The 22,531-nt window shown below is 40.0% G+C and overlaps 1 long non-coding RNA gene across 3 annotated transcripts in view; it reads left to right on the top strand.

The window, feature by feature from the left end:
* Nucleotides 1-22,531, top strand: part of LOC145714013 (uncharacterized) — a 279,372-nt gene that overhangs the window by 10,240 nt on the left and 246,601 nt on the right. For all 3 annotated transcript variants that reach the window (XR_014136769.1, XR_014136768.1, XR_014136767.1), the window contains exon 2: nt 8,942-9,135. This is a non-coding gene — a long non-coding RNA (uncharacterized LOC145714013). The remainder of the gene's footprint in view (nt 1-8,941; nt 9,136-22,531) is intronic.

The following is a 22,531-nucleotide window of genomic DNA, read 5'->3' as shown; positions in this document are numbered from 1 at the left end:
TCCAGGTCATTCCTTCTGCCCAAAGGTAACCACCACTTTGGCTTGTTACATCTTATGGAATCCTACATTATGTACTGTTATTATTGTCTGGATTCTCAACACTTAATATTGTTTGTGAGATCCATCCGTATTGTTGCATGAACAGTATCTCCTTGATTCTCGTTGCCATACAGTATACCGGTTTATGACTACACTGTGATTTATCTATTCCACTGTTTGTGGACATTGGCATGGTTTCCAGCCTTTTGTTGTTACAAATAAAGCTGCTAGGAATATCCTTGTATTTACTTTCTTTGGCAAATATATGTTTCTGTTGCATATATGTCTAGAGGTGTAATTGATGATTTATAGGATGTGACCAAGTTTAACTTTAGCAGATACTGCCAAATAGCTTTCCAAAGTGGTTGTAGCAACTTCTATACTACCACCAGCAGGGTGTGAGTTCCAGTTAGTCTCTATCCTTGATAGCACACGTTGTCACTTAGGTGGGTTGCAGGGGGATCTTATTTTGGTTTGTTTGTTTACATAGATCAGACTTCTGTGGTGTACAATTTCATGACTTTGGACAGAAGTGCAGAGCCATGAATCCGTTACTACCAAGATACAGAAAAGTTCCCTCCCCCTCCCCCCCCAAATGGCCTGGCACCACCTCTTTGTGTTCTACTCCTCCCCCATTCTCAGACCCTGGCAGCCACTGCCCTGATCTCCATCCCTATAATTTTACCTTTTCCAGATTCTCGAGTAAATGGAATCAAATGGTATATAGTCTTTTGGATCTGGCTTCTTTTACTAAGCAAAATGCCTTTGAGTTTCATCTGTGTGGTTGTTGTGTATCAGTAGCTCACTGCTTTTTATTGGTGGGTAGTCATCCATTGTATGGATGCACCACATTTTGTTTATCTGTTCAACAGTTGAAGGACATTTGGTTTGTTTCCAGTTTTTGGTCTATTGTTGTAAATATTCATATAGAGGTTTTTGTGTGGATATAAGTTTTCATTTCTCCTGAGTAAATATCCAGAGGTGGGGATTGCTGTAACTTCCACCACCAGCGAGGTATAGAACTGTACCATCACCACATCATCCTCATACCTCATGGTACCCCTTTATATCCTCACTCACTTCCTACTCCACATCCCTTACCCCTGGCGACTACTATTTTATTCTGCATCTCTGTCGCTGTGCTATACCAAGAATGTTATTTACATGGACTCATATGGCACAGTATGTACCTTTTGATAATGGCTTTTTTTTCACTCAGCATAATTCCCTGGAGGTTCATTCAAGTTGCTGCCATGTATCAATAGTCCACTTCTTTTTATTGCTGGATAGCATTTAATAGTAGTGATGTATCACAATTTAACCGTTTACACACTTCAGTAGTTTTCATTTTTTGGCCATTTAATGAATAAAGCTGCTATAAACATTCATCTACAGGTTTCTGCACTAACGTAAGTTTTCATTTCTCTGCAATAAATGCCCAAGAATGTGATTGCTGGGTCATCGAGTAAATACATTTTTAGTATTTAAATAAATTGCCAAACTAATTTTCAGAGTGGCTGTACCATTTTATATTCTGACCATCAATGTATGGAGATCCATTTTCTTGGCATCCTCACTAGCAATTTGGTGTCACAGTTTATTATTTTATTCACTTGGATAGGCTTGTAGTAATGTCTCATTATGGTTATAATTTGCATTTTCTTGAAAGGCTAATGATGTTGAATATCTTTTCATGTGCTTCTTTGCCTCTGTGTGTCCTCTGCGGTTAAATGTCTCTTCCTGTCTTTTGCCCATCTCCTAATAGAATGAGTTTTTTGATGCTGAGTTTTGAGATTCTTTATATACTCCAGATACAAGTCCTTTGTGGGACATAGAATTTTCACACTTTTCTTCCAGTCTGTAATTTGTCTTTTCATCTCCTCTTTAGTGTCTTCTATAGATTGGAGGTTTTTAGATTTGATGAGGTACAGTTTATCAATTTTTACTTTTGCGTGTCATGCTTTCAATCCATTGGGCATCTTTGTGTAGGTATATTCTCTATTCTCTATTGTCTTCTGCTGATGTATGTGTCTCTACCTCCCCCAGTACAAGACTTTATTATTGTTATTGTTGAATTTGAAGAGTTGTTCATATGTTTTGGATATAAGACCTTCTTCAGCTATGTCATTTGCAAATATTTTTCCCAGTCTGTGATTATTCTTTTCATTCTCTTAAACAATGTTCTTTACCTTTTTTTTTTTCTATTGATTTCTAGCATGGCCTGAGACCATACGTTTAATGATTGCTGTTACTTAAAATTCATTGAGGTTTTTTTCTATGGCCCACACAATAGTTGATCTTTATGAACGTTCCATGTGCGAGAAAAGAATGTGCTGGGTGGGATTTTGTACACCAGTTTCGTCAGATTGGTTGCTGTGCTGTCCAGGTAATCTGCAACTTTACTCATTTTTTGCCTGTGTTTCTGTCAGTTTCTGAGAGGAGTGTGGAAGTCTCCAACTGTAATTGCATATTTGTCTTTTTTCTCCTTATAGTAGTGTCATTTTTAGTACATTTTTAAGCTCTGTTAAGTGAGCACATTTTTATGATTTTTATCTTATTGGAGACTTGACCTCTTTCTTGTGTAATGTCCCTCTTCATTTCTGATAATATTCTTTATTCCGAGGTTTTTGTCTGAGGTTACTCTAGCTACTCCACAATATTTTGCTACTATTGTTGCTTTATACTTCTCTTTTAGATAAATTAAATATAAGAAAAATCTGTTTTACCTTCATTTCTTTCTTTTTAGCACTCTTGATTTGTTTGTGAAGATCCATTTTTCAGACTAATGTATTACTTCAGCTGGAAAAGTTACTTCAAATTTTTTGTTGAGTAGGACTACTGGCTATGATTTCCATCATTATTTGTGGTCTTCTGAGAAAGTCTTTATTTCTCTGTCATTTTGAAAATTAGCCTTACGGAGATATAATTTACATACTGTAAAATTCACCCTCTCACATGTATACTTCAGTGACATTTGATCAATTTGCAAAGTTGGGGAACTCTCACCAAAATCCACTTTTAGAGCATTGCTATCACCCCCAGAGACCCCTCATACCATGTCAATCATCTTCTCACCCCCATTTCAGGTAACCACTAATCTGCTTTCTTCCCCCTTCCAGTTTTATTGAGATATAACTGACATACATCATTGTTTACATTTTTTTTCTGTTTTATTTTAGAGAGAGAGAGAGAGAGCACACACATGAGTTAGGGAGAGGGGCAGAGGGAGAGGAAGAGAAAATCCTAAGCAGGCCCCACGCTCAGCACAGAGCCTAACGTGGGGCTCGATCCCATGACGCTGGGACCATGACTTGAGTTGAAATCAAGAGTCAGACGCTCAACCGAGCCGCCCAGCCACCCCCATCATTGTATACGTTTAAGCTGTAGAAATCTGCTTTCTATGCCTATAGATTTGCCTTCTTTGGAATTTCCATATAAATTGAATTATACAATACTGAGTCTTCTGCATCTGGGTTCTTGCACTTACCATAATGTTTTTGAGGTTCATCCATGTTGTAGCAGGTGTCAGAATTTTGTTCCTTTGTGTTGCTAAATAGTATCCCGTTGTATGGACGTAGTATATTTTATCTGTTTACTAACTGGTAAACATTTGAATTGTTTTCATTTTTTGGTTCTATGAATAATGCTGTTATGAACATTTGCTTACAGGTCTTTGTGTGGGCATATGTTTTCATTTTACTTCTTACCTAGAGCATACATAATTGCTGGTTCACATGGTAAATTTATGTCTAACATTTAAAAATTTTTTCAAAAAACATTTTTTTTGTTTTAGTAAGTTAAACTATTTTTAGAAGAGATTGAATACACTATTTAAGAGATACTTGAATAATGCTATTCTGTATTTTGTTCAAGGTGATACTTTTTAAAATGTGAAGCTACTCTTGTGTCATTAGATTATTATGCCTTTTACATCAGAACTAAAGTACATTATGTTTTACATTTTAAGGAACGAATTGACAAACTGGTTTCAAAAGTGGCTGTACCAGTTTACATTGACACCAGTTCATTTCTAAAGATAATTTTTTCTGGGTATAGAATTCTGAGTTGCATGGTTTCTGATGAAAAAATTTCATGTAATTCTTATCTTTTTATTCTATGTAATGTTTCTCTTTTCTCTGGCCACTTTCAAGATTTTCTTTAACTTTTGTTTTCAGCAGTCTGACTCTGATATGCCAAGGGGTGATTAACTGGAGACCTTGAACTTATATTTGTGCTTTGGTGTCATTTAATTTCAGGATATTCTCACCCATTATGACTTCATAAAAATTTTTAAAATAAATAATTTCCCATCCCCCTGCCTTCCTTCTGGGATTATACTTACCTTAGGCTGTTTTATATATTATCTTGGGTATTCTTTTCTGTTTTTATTTCTAATTTTTCTCTTTGATTTCAATGGGGGTAATTTCTATTGACTGATCTTCAGGTTCACTGATTCTTTCCCTGGCTGTGTTGACACTGGTGGTGAGCCCACTGAACATATTATTTACCTCCACTACCATGTTTTTCATTTCTAGCATTTCCATTTGGTTTTTCTCTTAGAGTTTGTGTTTCTCTGCTGCAATTACCTTCTGCTCCTGCATGATATCCACTTTTCCCATTAGAACTTTTAACGTGTTAATCATAATGGAAGTTCCTTGTCTGATCGCCGCAGTGTCTGTGTCATAGCAGATGCTGGCTCTGATGATTGCTTTGTTTCTTGGGAGTATGATTTTCCTTGCCTTTCTGTGTGTCTTAATTTTTTTTGTTTGAAGCCATACATCTTGTGTGGGACAATAGAGACTGAGGTATATAGTTTTTATGCCTGGATGTGAACGTGAATTTCCTTCTGCTAGATCTTTAGAACAGGGCGTTGAGTTACCCTGATTAGGAATTGGACTGAGTTTGAGGTTGTCCTTGCAGAAACCTGTGCACCACAGGTTTCAAATTCCTGTAGCAATTCCTTGTACTTAGGGGGAGAGGTGGTTTTCCAGAACGTTTTGTCAACACTGAGCTTTAGGTCTTCCCTTCCCACTGCTTCAGGTGGTCTCTTTGCATACTCTTCCTCTTCTGTCCCTTTCCCAGCACTATTCTGCTGTTACCAGTTACTGGAACTTGGTTGCTTAGTGGTGTGGGGGACTGGGAGGGGGCAGTTTCCGTTCTTCTGCTTGAGCCTCAGTCTTAGGTCCTGGGTCCCTTGGTCTCAGGAGTGTGGCCTTCATAAGTCTTTTGCTCCTCTCCTTGGTTGTTGTGGGCCCAGCACACATTTCTGCCCTTCTCCCAGGACTCGTTGTTTTACTTGTTTTCCTGTTTTCTTCTCCCAGTTGCCATGGGTTGCTACCGTGCAGTCTGTGTTCTTTGCCTCCACAGAGAAAGGCGTTTTCTTCCTGGAGGAGATAAGGGAAATGCAGAGGTGAGGATTCATAGCCCTCCCTAGTGTTCTTCTCTTCAAGGTCTGCATTTCAGTGGTCCCTTCTTAGTGTTCTTTCTGATCTTTTCTGAGAGCAAAGCACCCAGTGGAGTTTCTGGGGTAGGGACTCCCACAGTATCTGAGGCTCTCAGAGGCTTCCCTCTGCCTTGCAGGTTTATATTCTGCATTCACCAAGTCATCTATGGTTCCAGCTGACCTCTTCTTCCTGGTTTTCAGTAAGCTAAGCCCAGATGAGTGAGTGCTTACATCTTTTCTCCTGCAGAAATGGTATCTCCTCAGGTTTGGGGCAAGTTTGTTGCTCTGTGGCCACAGTTCTCCAATGCATTTGAAAACATTGATGAATTTAAAGTTAGTCTGGCTTGTTTTTTGTCTTAACTGTGGGAATGATACTTCTTCCAGCCTACTGCATCCCAGAGTAGAAGCTATCTCCTGGCTGATCAATTTTAGATTTCTTTGAGCTCAGACCATCAGCCCCTCACACCCCTTATTGTTATTCATATATTGTAATGTGCAGAACATTTCCTTCTTATGATTGTTGCTCTCAAAATATTCTGCTCTGCTTTGCAGTAAATGCCTGTTGACTATTTTGTGGTATTCCTATTTTGGGGTATTTCAGATACCCCATTTATTCCTTCTGCTTCCCCCTAGCAGATACTGCCTGGTCCTATTTTGGGTTTCATTGGAATATCTTTTCATTTAGTTTTGTTGTAGATGTTGTTTATGGGGTTTTGTTGTATTATTCTAGCACTCCATCTGTTTTCAGTGGGTGATTCAGGGAGACAGAAACTATGATGCCACTGCTAACATTTTCCTCCTAAAGTCTTGCCTTTCTTTTTCAAAAGATATTTTTGCTAGGCATAAAATTCTACTTTGACAGACATTTTCTTAGTCTATTGGTGAATGCAGTTTCAGAACTCAGTAAATACCCTGAGGGAAAACCTGGCGGAATACTGCACCATTTTGCCTTCTTCTTCTCACCAGAATCCTGGCTCTTCAAGGCTCAAATAATTTTTCTCCACCCCACAGAGACCACCCAAAGCTCTGCTGCTTTCTCTTGTCTTGGTAGAGGCTCTCAGTCTAGGCCTTTACTCCTGTCCCCACTCATTTACCTCATGCCCAGAATCAGCAAACGTTCCGAGGAAAAAGTGGCTGCAGGGTGTCATTGCCTCTCTTTTCCAAAGTCCTGGTTGCCTAATCATTACTCTAATGCCTTCCAATAGATGTTTTACATTTTGATGTGACTTTTCTAGTTATTCTTTGCTACAGGCTACTCCATGGCATTCACACAATTCCACCCCCACACTAAGTAGTTTCACATGAAATCTCCTCCTCACGAACTGAAGAAATTGCTGAAGGGTGATGTTTTAGGGGGTTCCTTCTCAGATAAATCCATCACTGCTTTTCAAGAGGAAAGACTCTCAAAGATGAATAAAAATGGCCGAGACTGAGGGAGACTGTTGTATTATCGCATCATTTCCATGACCTCTGTTTTTGGCTGGTAAAGGTGAGGAATTATTTAAGTTAGCACGAGTTGATTAGGTTAGAAAACTAACTTTTCACAAACACAGCAAATGATACCAATCCTAACTTACACACTTTTAGGATCTGAATGAATGAGGCCCTGCTACCTTCTGTCATTATGAGACCTGCAGCACAGCTACCACTCAAAATTATTTCCTTTTGGTATGTTAATTGTTCTCGTAAAACACAAATAATCTTCTGTCTACTTTCCAAGGACTCAGGCATAGGCGCTCACAATAAATCATAGGCGCAATGCCTGTCTTTGGATATAGAGAGCTCCATGCTGTGGAATCTGCCAGAGAAGATGAACTCCCTTGAGAGTAGAATTTACTCTGCTAATTATCATGCTTCCTGCCACAATGCCACAGCCTCCCTTGACTGTATATCCCACAGCTGGGCAGAGTGTTTCAGGCAAAGATTAGATTGCGTCTTCTGCAAGGTCTTCATCCTGGAGACTCTCCAGAAGGGGTGATAGGGCCATAGAAAAACAGAAAACTGTTTTCTGTTCATGGGCCCCTTATTGCCATGAAAGCAGTATTTGGAACTTAGCTCTCCTATGCACCAGCTGCATGACTCTGGGTCACCGACTCACCTTTATGTGCATAGATTTCCTCATCTCTAAAATCATCCTAACAACCTTGGCTTCATAAGTCTGTTGTGAAGACCAACTTTAATAATGGGGCAGAAGTTATTTATCAGTTTCAAAGTGCAACATACCAATTAGGGTTTGGTGTGATTGGTTGCCTTATCTCATTTTAGTGCTGCTGGAGTCCTAGGGCTGGAAGACGTCTAATCCCACATTTCAGCCAATGCAATAATCTTCAGTGTCCCAGACAGATAGCCTTTTAGCTTCTGCATGCAAAGATGTTTCAGATGTAGGATAGATTTCACTTATGCTTGTCTTCCAGTCCATATGTTGGGTCCTGGGAGTTCTGGAACTTCTGATCTCCCGTGACTGGGGAGGGAAGGGCAGCGAAGACTTCAGAAGCCCAGAGCCATGCTATGTGTTTTGTTTTGTGTAGCTTCCAGTTTGGGAAGGTGGTAGCCTCCTGTTGGGATATCTAGTCAGTTCTGGAAGCAGGTTTGGTTTAATCCAGACCACCTTCTCTAAACACAGGGGAATTCCTAGGGGAAACCAAGTGCTAGCCCATCCCTCAAGGTTTTCTTTGGGTCTTTGGAATGGTTCTTTCTCTGAAAGGACAAAATCACCTGTGATTCTGATAAGAGCTGGAGGCACCTAGTGACCTAAGCTGGTACTCAATGGGATGGAGAAGAAGAAGTACTAGAGAAATAGGAGGGAGTCTTCAGCACTTTCAGGTTATCTAATGGACTAATTTATGCTGACCTTTTTTTAATATGTAAAAAAAAATAGTCATAGAATCTGGAAAGGTGATTTAATCTTATTATTTGAGATCATGCACATGTATTGTTTATTTCACATTAGTTGTTTTCATCGGAGGTTACCAAGAGATACCTTCTTAACATTAGACCTATATAAAATTAGCATAAACCTTTGTTCTCTGTAAGAAGGCTACAGCAAATGATCTCTAGAAGTCTCTTCTGTTTCTAAGATAGGTCCACCATTCTTGGATTCTTTCTTGTAATCCTTTTAGAATGACGTGGACTCTTCCAGTCTACTTGGGATAGCCTTCTTCTTACACAGCCTGCATGGTCTGTCACCCTCTCTTTGGTCTAAAACCCTCTGGTGACTTGTAGAACTCTTATTTGTAGTTACAGTTATAGTCTGGTATTGGAATTCTCTATAGACTGCTGCTTGGAGAAGTTCAACATCTTAGAGATGGTTTCAATGAAAGAATTCTATCAAAAAGAATTTGCTGAATTGTGATTGCAAACAAAATAGCTGTGTGGGGACAAAATGTACTCCTGACAAGGGAGCCTTATGTTTGTTTTCCAGCCTCTCCTCCCAGTGCTTCACTTCTAATCTCTCTGCAGAAAGAAACATTTCAACAGAAAACCCTGTGGAAATTGAGACAAGTTATCTTCTCAAAGTCCTGAACTCCCATTCCTACTTCAGAAGGAACTCCTCTGTTCACAGCAGCTAAAGCTAGCCGAAGTCCAGTTCCTTCCCAAGGAAATTCTATTTGGATGTTGGACGCACACCTTTCCAAGCATTGTGTTCTTCAAATGTAAGTTCAATGGCATAAATGTCTTTCTGTAGCCTGGAAGAACTTTATATCTTTGTGTTTTCAACTAATGTGATAGTGTCTCATATTTTGCTGGTGCTATTTAGAAAATTCTATATCATAAGGGGATTTTAGAGTTATGACTGCCTTGTTTTATCTGGGTTATATATGGCTCCTTCATTCTGGGGAAAACCAAGTTCTTCATATACAGCATGTGTTTTCCCAACACCCAAGCTGAGAGACTTGGGAGGGAGTAGGAGCTGGCTCTCGTTCTGTAGGTGGTAGCAGTAAAGCACCAAGAGGCAAATGTACTTGCCAAGACACCGATTCTCAATTCCATTTGGGGGACATTCAGGGTGTCTCACAGGATCTCAAAATGCCTCACAAAACCACTCGAAAATTCTCAAAGCCAAATTCCTCTTAGTTGACTTCAATTTTTTTGGAGTTACAGCATTTTAGGGTGGAGGTGGGTGTGTTTTACAAAAAAAATAGTAATACAAAAACCGCCCCCCCCCACCCCCACCAACCAAGTAAAGCCAACAAAATGTCAAAACTCAAAAAACTTTTAGGAAGCAGTGGACTAGTCAGTAAGTACCAGAACAAGCATTAAAATAACCTAGGTCAGGTAATGAGAGGTATAAATTCTTGACTCATCCTCCATGGATTTGTACTTAAATACATGTCTTGTGTGATGGTGCGTCTGAAGATACTTTTCTGGGCAGGCTTTCTATAGCACTTGGGGACAATCCTAATGGTCTTTTGGGGTGACCTTATTTTTTTCATTGCCTTTGAAAGGTGAAAAAATATATATGGATACACTTGCACAGTGAGCAATTTAATGTTGCTGGAGCACAGGCTTATAATGGGAGAATTATGCAAACATGTTTTGAAAGGTAGGCTGGGGCCCCATTTTTGAGGGCCTTGAATTCAACTTTCTTCCATAGGTAATTTGGAGGCACTGCAGGTCTTTGGACAAGGACTAAAGAAGAAATATGAAATGGCCAGAGTTAGACTCTAAGGATATTAATAAGGCTGGAATGTGTAGGTTTCACCAGATTGAGACAAGTGAAGACAGAGAGATCAACCAGAAACTTTCAACAGTCTGGGATGAAAGGTGTTTTTGAGGTTTTCCAATTTTATTGTGAGCTCTGTTATTGTGTTGGTGTGTAAAAGCTGATGAAGTGTTACCTACCTCTTGGGATTCCATAGACTTTCTAGTTAATGCTGGCTAGGATTTCTCCTGGCTCAAATGAAAACAAAAGGACCCTTTGCCTTGCCTTTCGAAGGTACTCATTCAGAATGGGGTTCTCAAGCCATGTATCGTACTCTTGGCATCATGAAGTTTATGTGGTTCCATGGAGCTCCAAGTTCAGATTGACTGTCTGCAGCTTATTGTGTTGAAAGAGGGGACGTCACATAGACCAGGTGTGAGGTGTTTGACCCACATGTGCTCTCAGACTTGTCACGTGTGAGCTTGAATGGTGGGGCTTCATTTCATTCTGATGTTAGAGGAGATGGAGGGATTTCCCTGCACTCGGTTTGACAGCCACTATTTGGCTTATGTTTCAAGGGGAAAATATAAGGGTTGTGCAATACCAGACCTGAGTTTTTCTGCCCCTGAAAGCTGTTTTCTAAGAACAGGAGTTGGTGGCTTTGGATGCCTAGCAAATGTTTAAAGGAAAATTTGTCTTAATGAAAAAAAGGTATTTTTCCATACCTTTTGTTATGTGAACTTGTAACAAAGGAGACTTCTCTCTTTACATATTTCTTACGATAAAACAATTCTATCTTCTTCCCACCAAGAGAAATAGTGGCTGAAAAATGGTAGAATAATTTTAAAGTTATAGGAATACTGTAGCATCCACAGGAACCTTGACACTTAAAGTTAATACGTAAGCCCTTGGCAGTGAGATGGGACATATTTCCTTGCTTTGAAACAAAGGAAACCTGTTGCATCACAGGTAAGTTGGTATATTAATGTGATATTGACTTTGTTGCTGTCATGCCCTTACACAGACTGTTCGTCTGGTCCCCACTGTTCCACATACTGTGATGATGTGTATATTTTTATTTCAAAGAAGATCTGAACCATTTTATTTCTATGTTGACCTGCTTTCATCACTGCCCATGCCTACCCCATTCCACTAGGTGGCGATCTTACCCATGAGACTGCTGCAGCCGTGCGCACAGCAAAAAACGGCCAAGCAGTAGGCTGGGTGTTGCCCTCCTGTTCGGATGAAACATTTGTGGGTTGCCTTGTCCCTCTATTCCCATCAGCAGCAAGATGCTGTTTCATACCTGCCTGCTTTTCAAAGTCTCCTAAGTATTGATTTAGTACCTACTCTATTCTAGGTGCTGTGGTAGGCACAGAGGCAAGATTTGAGTCAAACAGCTGTCCAGGCCCTCCAGGAGCTCACAGTCTAGTGGCAGGGGACAGATGGCCTAGAGCTACAGTAGAGGGCCATGGCAGGGGAGTGAATGCTTCAGACTGGAGGCTCTGAAGGCCTAGTGGTCCATGACCCTGGTTTGTGGGACTGTTGGCATAGGATGAGGAGTTCCCTGCCATATACTGGAAGGGAGAGACGGGCACTATTGCATTATTTCACTGGTAGTGACCCTGTTCAGCCCCAGAGGCCAAGGCAGGAAAGCAGTAGCCATGAATGCTCCCTCCCATCCCAGGAACAGACTGGGCTTTTCCCCAGTCTCAGAGACAGATGATCAAATGTATTCCCATTGCTCTGGGACCACTGAGTGCAAACATGTATGGCTCTCTCATTTGGTTTTATTATGTAATTTTTTTATTTTTGGAAAATAAAAAAAAATAGAAAATCACACCCATAAAAGTAGCCATTACCCATATTCCTATCAACAAGAATTAAACCATCTTAACATCTTGATATATCGATTTCCAAAATTTTCTATGTTTATTTTTTAACTATTATGCAGGCAACATATTAATATATTGCCCCTTTTCTCATTTGTCTTAACCTGTGTTCCTCCCATTCTTACAGGGCCTATTCTGGGATTCAGTTTTAGGGTGCCAATGTGCCCTGACATAAACGCCTCTCAGCATGATGGCAGCAAAGATAATTTTTATGTTGTTCTACCTTTTCTCTCTCCTTCCCCCTCAAATGCAAACTGAAATTTTTTTCTGGAGTTTAAAATTACAATTTAGAAAATGTGTAAAATGCAGATAGATGAAAATAAACAAACCACCTGTGGTTCTACCACTTGGAGAGAATCGTAGTTGATGTTCATTTGGGTACATTTTCTTCCAACCTTTTTTCAACGAAGTTTTTTTTTTTTTAGAATATTAGCTTTTTATCATATTTAATATTTTATAATTTGCCTTTTCAGTGAATTGTTTATATATTTAGATATTCTTCTACCTCATGATTTTTAGTAGTTGCCCAGTATTGCATCCTATAGCTATAACATGCTTGATAATTACTATTGCTAGATATTTAGTTGGCCTCCTTTTCTTTTGTGATTATAATAATGTATGTTCTCAAATATAAATCTGTACATGAATGTGTGATCATCAGGGTAAATTTCTAGAACTGCAACTTCTGAGTTAACCAGTGTGAACATTAGAAGGCACTCTTTCATTGTATCTTTCTTTAGCAAAGTCACATGTTTATTATAGACTGTGGAGAAAGCACAGATACACAAAAAGGAGAATATAAAAGTCACTCATATTCTTACCACTCAGAGGTAACCACTATTAACCTTTTATCACAACTGTTCAGTCTTCTTTTCTCTATTTTCTTCATACTCTTCTGTTCGTTTTTTTAGTTAACATATTCTGAAGAATCTTTTAGGTTCCTTATTCTCCTACGCATTCAGTGGTTACATAGCATTTTGTTGTATAGAAATACCGTAATTTATTTGACCAACTCGCTACTGTTGGGCATTTAGGTTATTTCTGTTTTCCATGCTGGAAACAATGCAGAGATGATCTTTCTGTGGCCAAGTCTGTGCAAAAATCTTTGGTTGTTTCCTTTGAATAAATTCTAGATGTGCAGTTGTTGGTTCCTACATGTATGCACATTTTTAAGCTTGTGATTGGTATTGCTAACTGGCTCTGTAAATAATTCTCATCTTAGAGGCAGAGTGTGGGCATGCCCCTTTGCCCCTTTTGTCTGAATTCTTGATTGTCACTGAGTTTTTTGACAATATGATTGCAAAGAATTAGTGCCTTATTTTAAAATTTACGTTTACTTGATCGCTAGTGAAGCTGAACTTTTTTTTCTTTTCTTTATCCTTTGCCCACTTTTCTGTTCTGGTATAGATATTTTTCTTATTTACAAAGAGATTTTTTTCTAAAGTTTATTTTTGAGAGAGAGCATATGCATGAGCAGGGAAGGGGCAGAGAGAGAGAGAGAGAGGGAGAGAGAGAACACCAAGTAGGCTCCACGCTGTCAGCACAGAGCCCAATGTAGGGCTCGATCTCATGATGGTGACATCAGGACCTGAGCCAAAATTAAGAGTTTGATGCTTAACCAACTGAGCCACCCAGGCACCCCTACTGAAGAGATTTTTAAAATAAATTTAAAATATCAATTCTTTGTCATCCATGCTAGTTTTCTCTTTTGGCTATTTGTTGTGATGATTTCCTAATACAGGTAAAACCTTAGTTTGCAAGCATAATTCGTTCCAGAAACATGCTTGTAATCCAAAGCACTTGTAGATCAAAGCGAATTTCCCCATAAGAAATAATGGAAACTTAGACAGTTTATTCCACAACCCAAAAATATTGATATAAAAGTGATTACAATACTATAACATAATACAAAATAATAAAGAAACTAAAAAATATAAAGAAAAATAAACAAATTAACCTGCACTTACCTTTGAAAACCTTCGTGGCTGGTGTGAGGGAGATGAGAGAGAGGAGGGTTATTGTGTAGGACGACTTTCACTATCAGTAATGGAATCACTGCTATCTATTGGCTCAATGGAGCCTTTTCCTGCATGAGGCCATTGTATATGCTTGCACGGATGTTGACTACAGTGCAGTATTAATAAACTCTTGTCACATACTGTATTTAATGTAATGGACAATAAGGCAGCAGAGGAAAGGGTCTCTGTCTGCAGGCAGCCTGACCTAGAAGGAAGCAAAGCATTCCTAAGCTTACTCTTGTGTGCAAAAGCAAAGGACTGTCCATAGGTGCTTTGAAGTGACAAAAAATACACTAGTGCCAGTTGTGGACACCTTCCAGAGTTCTGAAAAATTACTGATTTCTGCCAAACACTGTGGCCTGAGACTGAGCATCCGAGCATGAGAGATGATCACCCACAATCCCACAGCAAGAGAGAGAGAGAGAGAGAGAGAGAGAGAGAGAAGAACCATTGGCTCAGTTGTGATCATGTGACGTTTGGCATCACATACTACTTGTATTGTAAGACATCACTCGTTTATCAAGGTAAAATTTATTACAAAATTTTGCCTGTCTTGAAGAACACTCACAGAATAAGTTACTCTTAATCCAGGGTCTTACTTTAAATTGCAGTCCTGGAAATCCCCTTTTGCTTATGGTGTGATATTCTTGTCTTACCAGGTTTGGTTTGCTGGCATTTTATTTAGGATTTTTGCATCTCTATTTGTAACTGTTAGCTTTCAGTTTTCTCTCTCTGCGTGTTTGTATGTGTATTCACCAAATTTTATGGACAGGATAACTTAGTTTTATAAAACATATGGGACTTTTTTCCTTCTATTTCTGTATACCGGGAACTACTTTCAGAGCATGGAAATTATTGGTTCCTTGTAAATTAGAAAGAACTTGCCCATAAAACTATCTAGGTGCTGTAGTAACCATTGGAGGAAATGACTTCTAACAACATGGTTTGCCCCATGTTCTCTACTTCTTTGTGATTCCAATTTGCTGTTTCCTAGAAAAACATCCATTTTATTAAGATTTTCAAATTTATTAGCATTTTTCAAGCTTCAGGGAGATATAATCCCCATGCCATACACTTCATCTGTTTAAAGTAGTTTCTAGTATATTCAGAGTTCTACGACCATCACCACAATTGCCACCGTAAATTTTAAAACATTAAAAAAAACAACAAAGAAACTCCATAGCCATTAGCACTCACTCTCCATTTTCTGTTAGTCCTACCAGCCCTAGACAGCCTCTAATTTGTTTTCTGTCTCTCTACATGTGCCTACTCTAGACCTTTCATATAAATGGAATCACACAATATGTGGTCTTTTGTGACTGCCTTCTCTCACTTAGCATCAAGCTTCTAAGATTCACCCAGTTGTAACGTGTACTAGTACTTCATTTTCTCTTTGTTTTTTTTTATAGACCTTTATTGTTTTAGAGCACTTTTGGGTTTGCAGAGAATTGAGCAGATAGTATAGTGTTCCCATATACTTTCCTCTCCCATATGCTCTCCTGACCATAGTCTTCCCCACTAACATCTTTCATTGGTGTGATACATTTGTTATAATTAATGAGTCAATGTTGATATTATTAACTAAAGTTCACAGTTTACATTAGGGTCCACGCTTTGTGTTGTAGTTCTGTGAGTTTTGACAAGAGCAAAATGTCACGTATCATTCATGACAAGTATCCTATAGAGTAGTTTGATGAATAGTTGGAGTACAGGGGATTTATAGTGCAGTCCTTCCCTCCTCTGCCAGAACCTCTAGCCACACTGCTCTGTTTACTGTCTCCATGGTTTTGCCTTTCCCAGAATGTCATGTAGTTGGAATCATACAGTATGGAGCCTTTTCACATTGGTTTCTTTCACTTGGTGGTATGCATTTAAGGTTCCTCCATAGTGTTTTTCATGGCTTGAGGGTTCATTCCTTTTTCGGGCTGAATGATATGCCATTGTCTGGATAGACCATAGTTTATTTTATCCATTCCCGTACTGAAGGAGATCTTGCTTGCTGCCAGGTTTTGGCAACTCTGAATAAAGTTGCTGTAAACATCTGTGTGCAGGTTTTTGCATGGACCTAAGTTTTCAACACTTTTGGGTAAATATCAAGGAGCACAATTGTTAGATCATATGGTAAGAGTATGCTTTGTCTCGTAAGAAACTGCCAAACTGTCTTCCACAGTGGCTAAAGCATTTCACATTTTCTCTAGTAAGGAATGAGAGTTCCTGTTGCTTGGCATCCTTGCTAGCATTTGGTGTGTCAGTCGTTTGGATTTTATCCATTCCAATAGGTGTGTAGTAGTATCTCATTGTTTTAATTCGCAATTCACTGATGACACATAATATGGAGCATCTTACCATCTGTATATCTTCTTTGTGAAGTTTTTGTTCAGATCCTTTGCCTATTTTTAAATTGGGTTTTTGCTTATTGTTGTGTTCAGCGTTCTTTGTATATTTTAGATATAGGTCCTTTATCAGATATGTATTTGCAAATATTTCTCGTTTCTTTTTTCATTCTTTAACAATGGTCTTTACAAAGCACAATTAAAAAAATTTTTTTTAATTTTGTTTCTAAGTAATTCTACACCCACCATGCGGCTTGCACTCACAACCCCGAGATTAAGAGTCACATGCTCAACCGACTGAGCCGGCCAGGTGCTGCACCTGTTTCTAGTTTCTCGCCGTGCCCCCGCAACCCCCTCTACTCTGTCCACTGACACAAAGTGGTTTTCCAAACTGAACATTTAGTCATGGCATTTCACTGCAAAGAACAAACAAAAACAAAAACAATAAACAACAAAATAAAAACAGGAAAAATTTCGAATTTCCCTGGTGGTGCCTCACTTTCCTAAAGGTGTATAGTTCAAGCTCTTTAGCCTGGTATATCCATGTGCTTCTTACTTACTTCTTTACTTTCATTTCACCTTATTCTCCCACCCCCATCTTATCTTAGGCTCCAGCAATATTCCGGGACGTTCAACATATTCTCTGTGTTCAGACTCCTTTGCCTGCCTTGTCTGCCTTTGTTCTTCAAAAACCCTGTCTGGGTGTCCCCTACTTGGAAAAGCCTTTTTCCAGAACAATGAACTACATCCAGCTCTGAGATTCTTCTGTACTTCACATAATGTCATATCATAATTCTTTTGTTTATGTGTCTGTCTTCCCTCCTAGGCTGTGAGCTCTCCAAGGACAGATTGTGGCTGTTTTTCCAGCAATATAATAAGTGCTCAGTAAATATTTATCGAATGAATGGTTAAGATGTTCCATGGACTGAATTGTGGTCCCTGAAGTCTAACTCTATGTGGCACTGAGTGTGAAATAATATGATACCACAGATTTCATGTCTTTTATTTTCTCTCCTAGTCGACAAGCTCAAACCTTTCGTTTTCTTGGAGGTAGACATGATCACCTGGCTGGTATTAGAGGGGATGACTGATAAGAACCTGTTTCAGTGAATGTGGACTTGATGCTTTCTAAGGGCTCTGTACATGAAAGAAATCTCCATCCCCTCTTTGCTTAGCTCTTGGCATAACTTCTGATAGCTCCCCCACTCTAAGAGTTACTTCTTGGGCAATGAGAGATCAGGTTCCTTTAGGGGGGTGGACATTATGCCACATGGTGTCATTGCCCGATATCTGTAGGGTTTGGGATTCTAAGAAGTAATCTGTGGGCTGGGACCTCCTCCTAGAGGATGAACAGCTCCATAAGAGAGAGTAGTAGCTTAGAACATGCCAAAGAACCTCTAGTCCAAGGGCTTTGGGGGAGTTTATGGTCCCTTCTGGACCTGTAAGACATAAGCCCTCAGGGACAACAGTGCAGTTTGGTAGAGAATAGCCCAGAGCTCATCTGGGCTCAGATTCCTCAGGGTCAGCAAATCAATTTGGTTTCCCTGGGCTCTGTGGGACTGAACTTTAAGACTGCTACCCCTGGGAGTGACATCCCCCGGAAAATCTCAGGGGACCTATTACTCACCTGAGTAGACAGGCTTCAGGAAGACCTGGAAGAGTCTTAGGAAGTCGGGTTGTTGAGCCCGTCTAGCATGCTGCATTGGGCTTTACACCCTTTATCATGGAAACCTGAGCACAGGTAGAAGTCACTGGGGAGGATTGTGGCTTAGTGACCTTTTTTCACTAATGCTCAGCTGTGAAGCCTGTGTCCTTGGGATATTAGCACTGCCCCTGCTACAGCGGGTTCTCACTATCTTATGCTTTCCCAGAGTGGACCTCCAGTCCTAGTTAGGCCAGTGCACTTCCTTATGGACTAAGTGGCTTTCTTACCCTGATACCTTGGTGAGCCTACTGGAGATTATCATTCAGTAGACTTTGGTCTCATGGAATGAGATTGTTATTTCTGGTTCAGAGAGACTAAGGAAAAACTACAATTGCAGAAATGTCTTTGCAATACTGTGTAACAGTTTACAGAAAAACTTCACATATATTAATTTATTCATTCAATCTTCACGCAAACCAGTACTTGGCACTTAGTAGACGTTCACATGTTTGGCATATGAATGAGCATGGGGATTTATTATGCTGTTATACAGATATGGGAACTGAGGCCCAAGCAGATGAATTGAACTTCCTAAAATCCAAATCTAGTTAGTCAGTGTAGAGCCTCAACTTAAAATCAGACCCATTGCAGGTCGACATTCACTAAGCACTTATTATGTGCACTTATTATGTGCTTGACAAGCACTTATTATGTGCTTGACAGTGATAAATAAACATATTTCTTGCTTTCAAGGAGCTTACAGGTTTGTCAAGAAGCCAGACACATGAGGAAATAATCTCAACACAATGTGCTAAGTGTTAGAATAGACAACTCCGTGCAATGCTATGGGGTCACAGAGGAAGGGTGCCTAATCCAGTCTAATGAGGTCATGAAAGGCTTGTTGAAGAAGTGACACCTCAGTTAAAATTTGAAGGTTCAGTAGAGGTTGGCCAAAGGTAGAAAGAACATTCTAGGCTGAGAGGTCAGCATCAGTGGGGACACAGAGGTGTGACCCAACATGGTATATTCTAGGACTGCTGGAGTGTTCATTGCCAAGGGGGAAGTGGCAGGAATGGTGACTTGACAGGTAGGCAGGAACCAGGTCATTGAAGGTGTAAACTTTGCCTGGTACACCATTAGTTCCCAAACACTGCTGACTCATTCAAATCGCCCAGGGCACTTAAAAAATATAAAGATGTCTTACCCACATGCCCAGTGATTTCTCGATGAGCTGCGTTTAACAATCACTTCTTTAAAAAAAAATTTAAAGTTTATTTATTTATTTGGAGAGAGAGGGAGCACAAGTGGGGGTGGAACAGAGAGAGGGAGAGAGAGAATCCCAAGCAGCCTTCTCACCGTCAACGAAGAGCCTGATGCAGGGCTTAAACTCACAAACTGTGAGATCGTGTCCTGAGCCAAAATCAAGAATCGGACACTCAACCAACTTCGCCACCCAGGTGCCCCTAACAATTACTTCTGGAGGTAACAGGAAGCTATTGGAAGGTTGGTAGCAGGGGAGGAACATAGATTGTCATATTGGATCACTTTGGTGACGATGTACATGGAGGCAGGTCGATTTGAGAGGAATGCTCCTGGAGGCACATAGACTCCAGCAGCATGTTGAATTGAGAGTTCATGGTGGATGGAATAAGGCAGTAGCAGTGGGGATGGAGAGGAAGAGGCAGATCAAAAGAGATTTCAAAGTGGTGGAATCCTTATGACGTTGTGGAAGAGAGGTGTCTAGGCTAATTCTCCAGGTTTCTGACATGGCTTCTTGGGTAGAGGATGGTATTTCTGACCAAGACCATAAATGGAGTGTGGAGAGAGAATGGGGGAATAATTGATAAATTCAGCATGGAATCTGCTATATTTGAGGTACTGTAGGACATCCAGATGGGAGGGTGGCAATTTAGTTTCAGAGCTCAGGATGATTGCCTGGGCTGGAGATAATAGACCTGAGCTGCTCTGTATGGCGGATTTGAAGTCATGTGAGTGGCAGAGATCTCTCAGAGAGTGTGTGCAGAGTGCACCTTCAATTATTCTTTCCCTTTTTGTCTTCAGGGGTGGTTCTTGTGAAAAATCAGAACCTTTTTGTTTGTTTTCAAAGTGTCAGTAAGGCAAAGTGGGAGAACAAAAATGGCATAGAAGGTGGAGTTAGGGAATGTGAGTTGAAGCCCTGCCTCTGCTACTTCACCGTTCTGCAAACCTGAGCAGTCACCGAGCCTCTCAGCCTCCAGGTCTTCATCTATAAAGCAAGGGTTGTAGGAATATCTGCCTCACAGAGTTATTGGGAAGATCCAGTGAGAACATGCATGCAAAAAATACCACGTAAAGAACCAGAAAAACATTGGTTTCCCTCCCCCAAGAAACTTGGACCAATATGTGGGAATTATAAGGAGGCAGACTTTGACTTAGTGTAAGGAAAGACTGTCTAATGCCTGGAGCTGTTGGATGATGGGAAGAGTTTTGGGAGAGGGGAAGGTCTGAGACTCTTGAGGTCTTTAAGCAGAGCTAGGTTTCTGAGCTTCTGCTGAGAGTTTTGTTGCCAAGGGTGGGGTCGCCCTTGATGACCTCTGAGCTCTCTTGTGGCTCAGATAGTGTTTGAGTTACTAGAATACTTCTCAACCCTTATTTCTGAACATTTTTACACTACTTAGATTTTTTTTTGAATTGTAAAAGCAATATAGATGCATGGTTATTTCTTTTTCTTGAAAATCTCTTAAAGCTCTGGGCATTTTGGTTCCTAGGTGGAGTCTTGGTTTATATACCCTTAATAACCGGCAGCCTGCTTCAGATCTTACTGCATGGAGCATTTATAGACATTTTGTTTTAAATTCTCTTTAATGAGGATTTGGTGGATGCTAAAATGTGTCTGTGTGGTGCAGTTAAGGCCTCTCTCATGCAGACCAGCAGTACGGGGGTGGGGTGTGGGCATTCTAACGTCTTGACAATTCTGAGTTATAGGTTACTTTAAAGTGATTGATTTGTATTATTTGCAAGCAGAAATGATATTATAAACAGCTAACAACATTGCCAAGCAGAGGTCTTGCTAGAATATGCTACAATGAGTAGGTAAAGATCATTTGAAATTAGCACACTAATTATTTCTATGCAAATGAATGTTGTCAGAGAGCTTAGAAACAGGTTGTTCTCTGAACTGGGTTAAACATCCCCTAAGAGCTCATGTTTATACTCTTAATTTGCTCAGAAACCTGTTGTTGGTGTTTTTTAAATAGAAGAAAGGTAAAATATGCCAGCCCGTGATTGAATTATCACTAATTCAGCAATAGTTTGAAAAGAATTATATTTTTATGTATTTATTTTATTGCCAATTACTAGTGTAACACACATTTGCTAAAAGGAGGCCTAGTTTTCTTGCTAAGTTTCTACACACAGAGATTATTTTTCTAAATGGTAGATGTCCACCCATGCCATTTGATGAGGACTTATCTTTATGACTGATAGTTTAGATGACTTCCAGGCTCTTTTATTTTTGTTATTTATTATTTATTTGTTCGTTTGTTTGTTCGTTTTTCAGTAAGCTCTGTGATCAATGTGGGGTCTGAACTCATGACCCTGAGATCAAGAATCTCATGCTCTACTGACTGAGCCAGCCAGGTACCCCGCTTCCTGGCTCTTTTAAGAACATCACCAAAACACTTGTTCCCAAATGATAGTAATTTCATATCTAGCAAATATTCTAGCTGGGGAAAAGTTACTATAAGCCATATAGAGGTGAACAGCTTTGAAAAGCAAGAATATGAGAAAATGCACTCAGCCCTAATTGTGGGAGCAGCTTACTTTCATCTTTTTCATTCAGCAGGCACTTCACAGTCTTGGAAGGCCCTGGGTTAGCTTTTGATTACCCATTTTCATTGCATGTAGCGATGCCAGGGGTTGGTTGAGTGAAGCTTCTTGATATTTTGAAACAGTAAGTGTTTAATTATGCTTACCTTCCCCACCTCACTCCCTGCCCCTGGTCCTCATCTACAGGACCTGGTGGATCAAGGAAGAAGGCCTGTGGTAACCTGTACCAAATCTTCTGAGATGACAGGTCTCGGAGGGGTAACAGTAGAGGTGGAAGATTCGCAGGGAATATGGTTGAGATGGATGTTGGGAAGAAGGGAGAAAGAGAATCTATGAACAAGCCCAAGTGGAAAGCCATGGAGTGTTAGGTCATGAACTAGACCACAGGAAGATGGGTCAGAATCGGGGGTAACAGACACAAGGAGCAATGGGGTAAAGTCCAAGCCTAAAGTTGGGCCATGGTATTCCAGCAGGTTGTTAAGCTTTGGTCTGACCACGGAGGGAAGCTGAGCAGATTGATAATCAGGCTGCTCTATAGAAGCCTTGGAGTTCATGTTCATCTATAGCTTCATAGATGTGTCTTTATACCAGTTAATTACTCCACACAGCTCACTGCTTAGACATTTATTTTCTGACAGACCGACTTGAGGAGGTGATGTAGTGTGTTGGAAAGAGCATTGCCGGGAGGCACCAGTACTCTGGGTTTTTAGCC

This window comes from Panthera onca, chromosome X, assembly GCF_046562875.1.
Source record: "Panthera onca isolate mPanOnc1 chromosome X, mPanOnc1 haplotype 2, whole genome shotgun sequence".
NCBI classification, from domain to species: Eukaryota; Metazoa; Chordata; class Mammalia; order Carnivora; family Felidae; genus Panthera; species Panthera onca.
The sequence above is the reverse complement of the archived record's forward strand: the minus strand, read 5'-3'. Positions and strand labels throughout refer to the sequence as shown.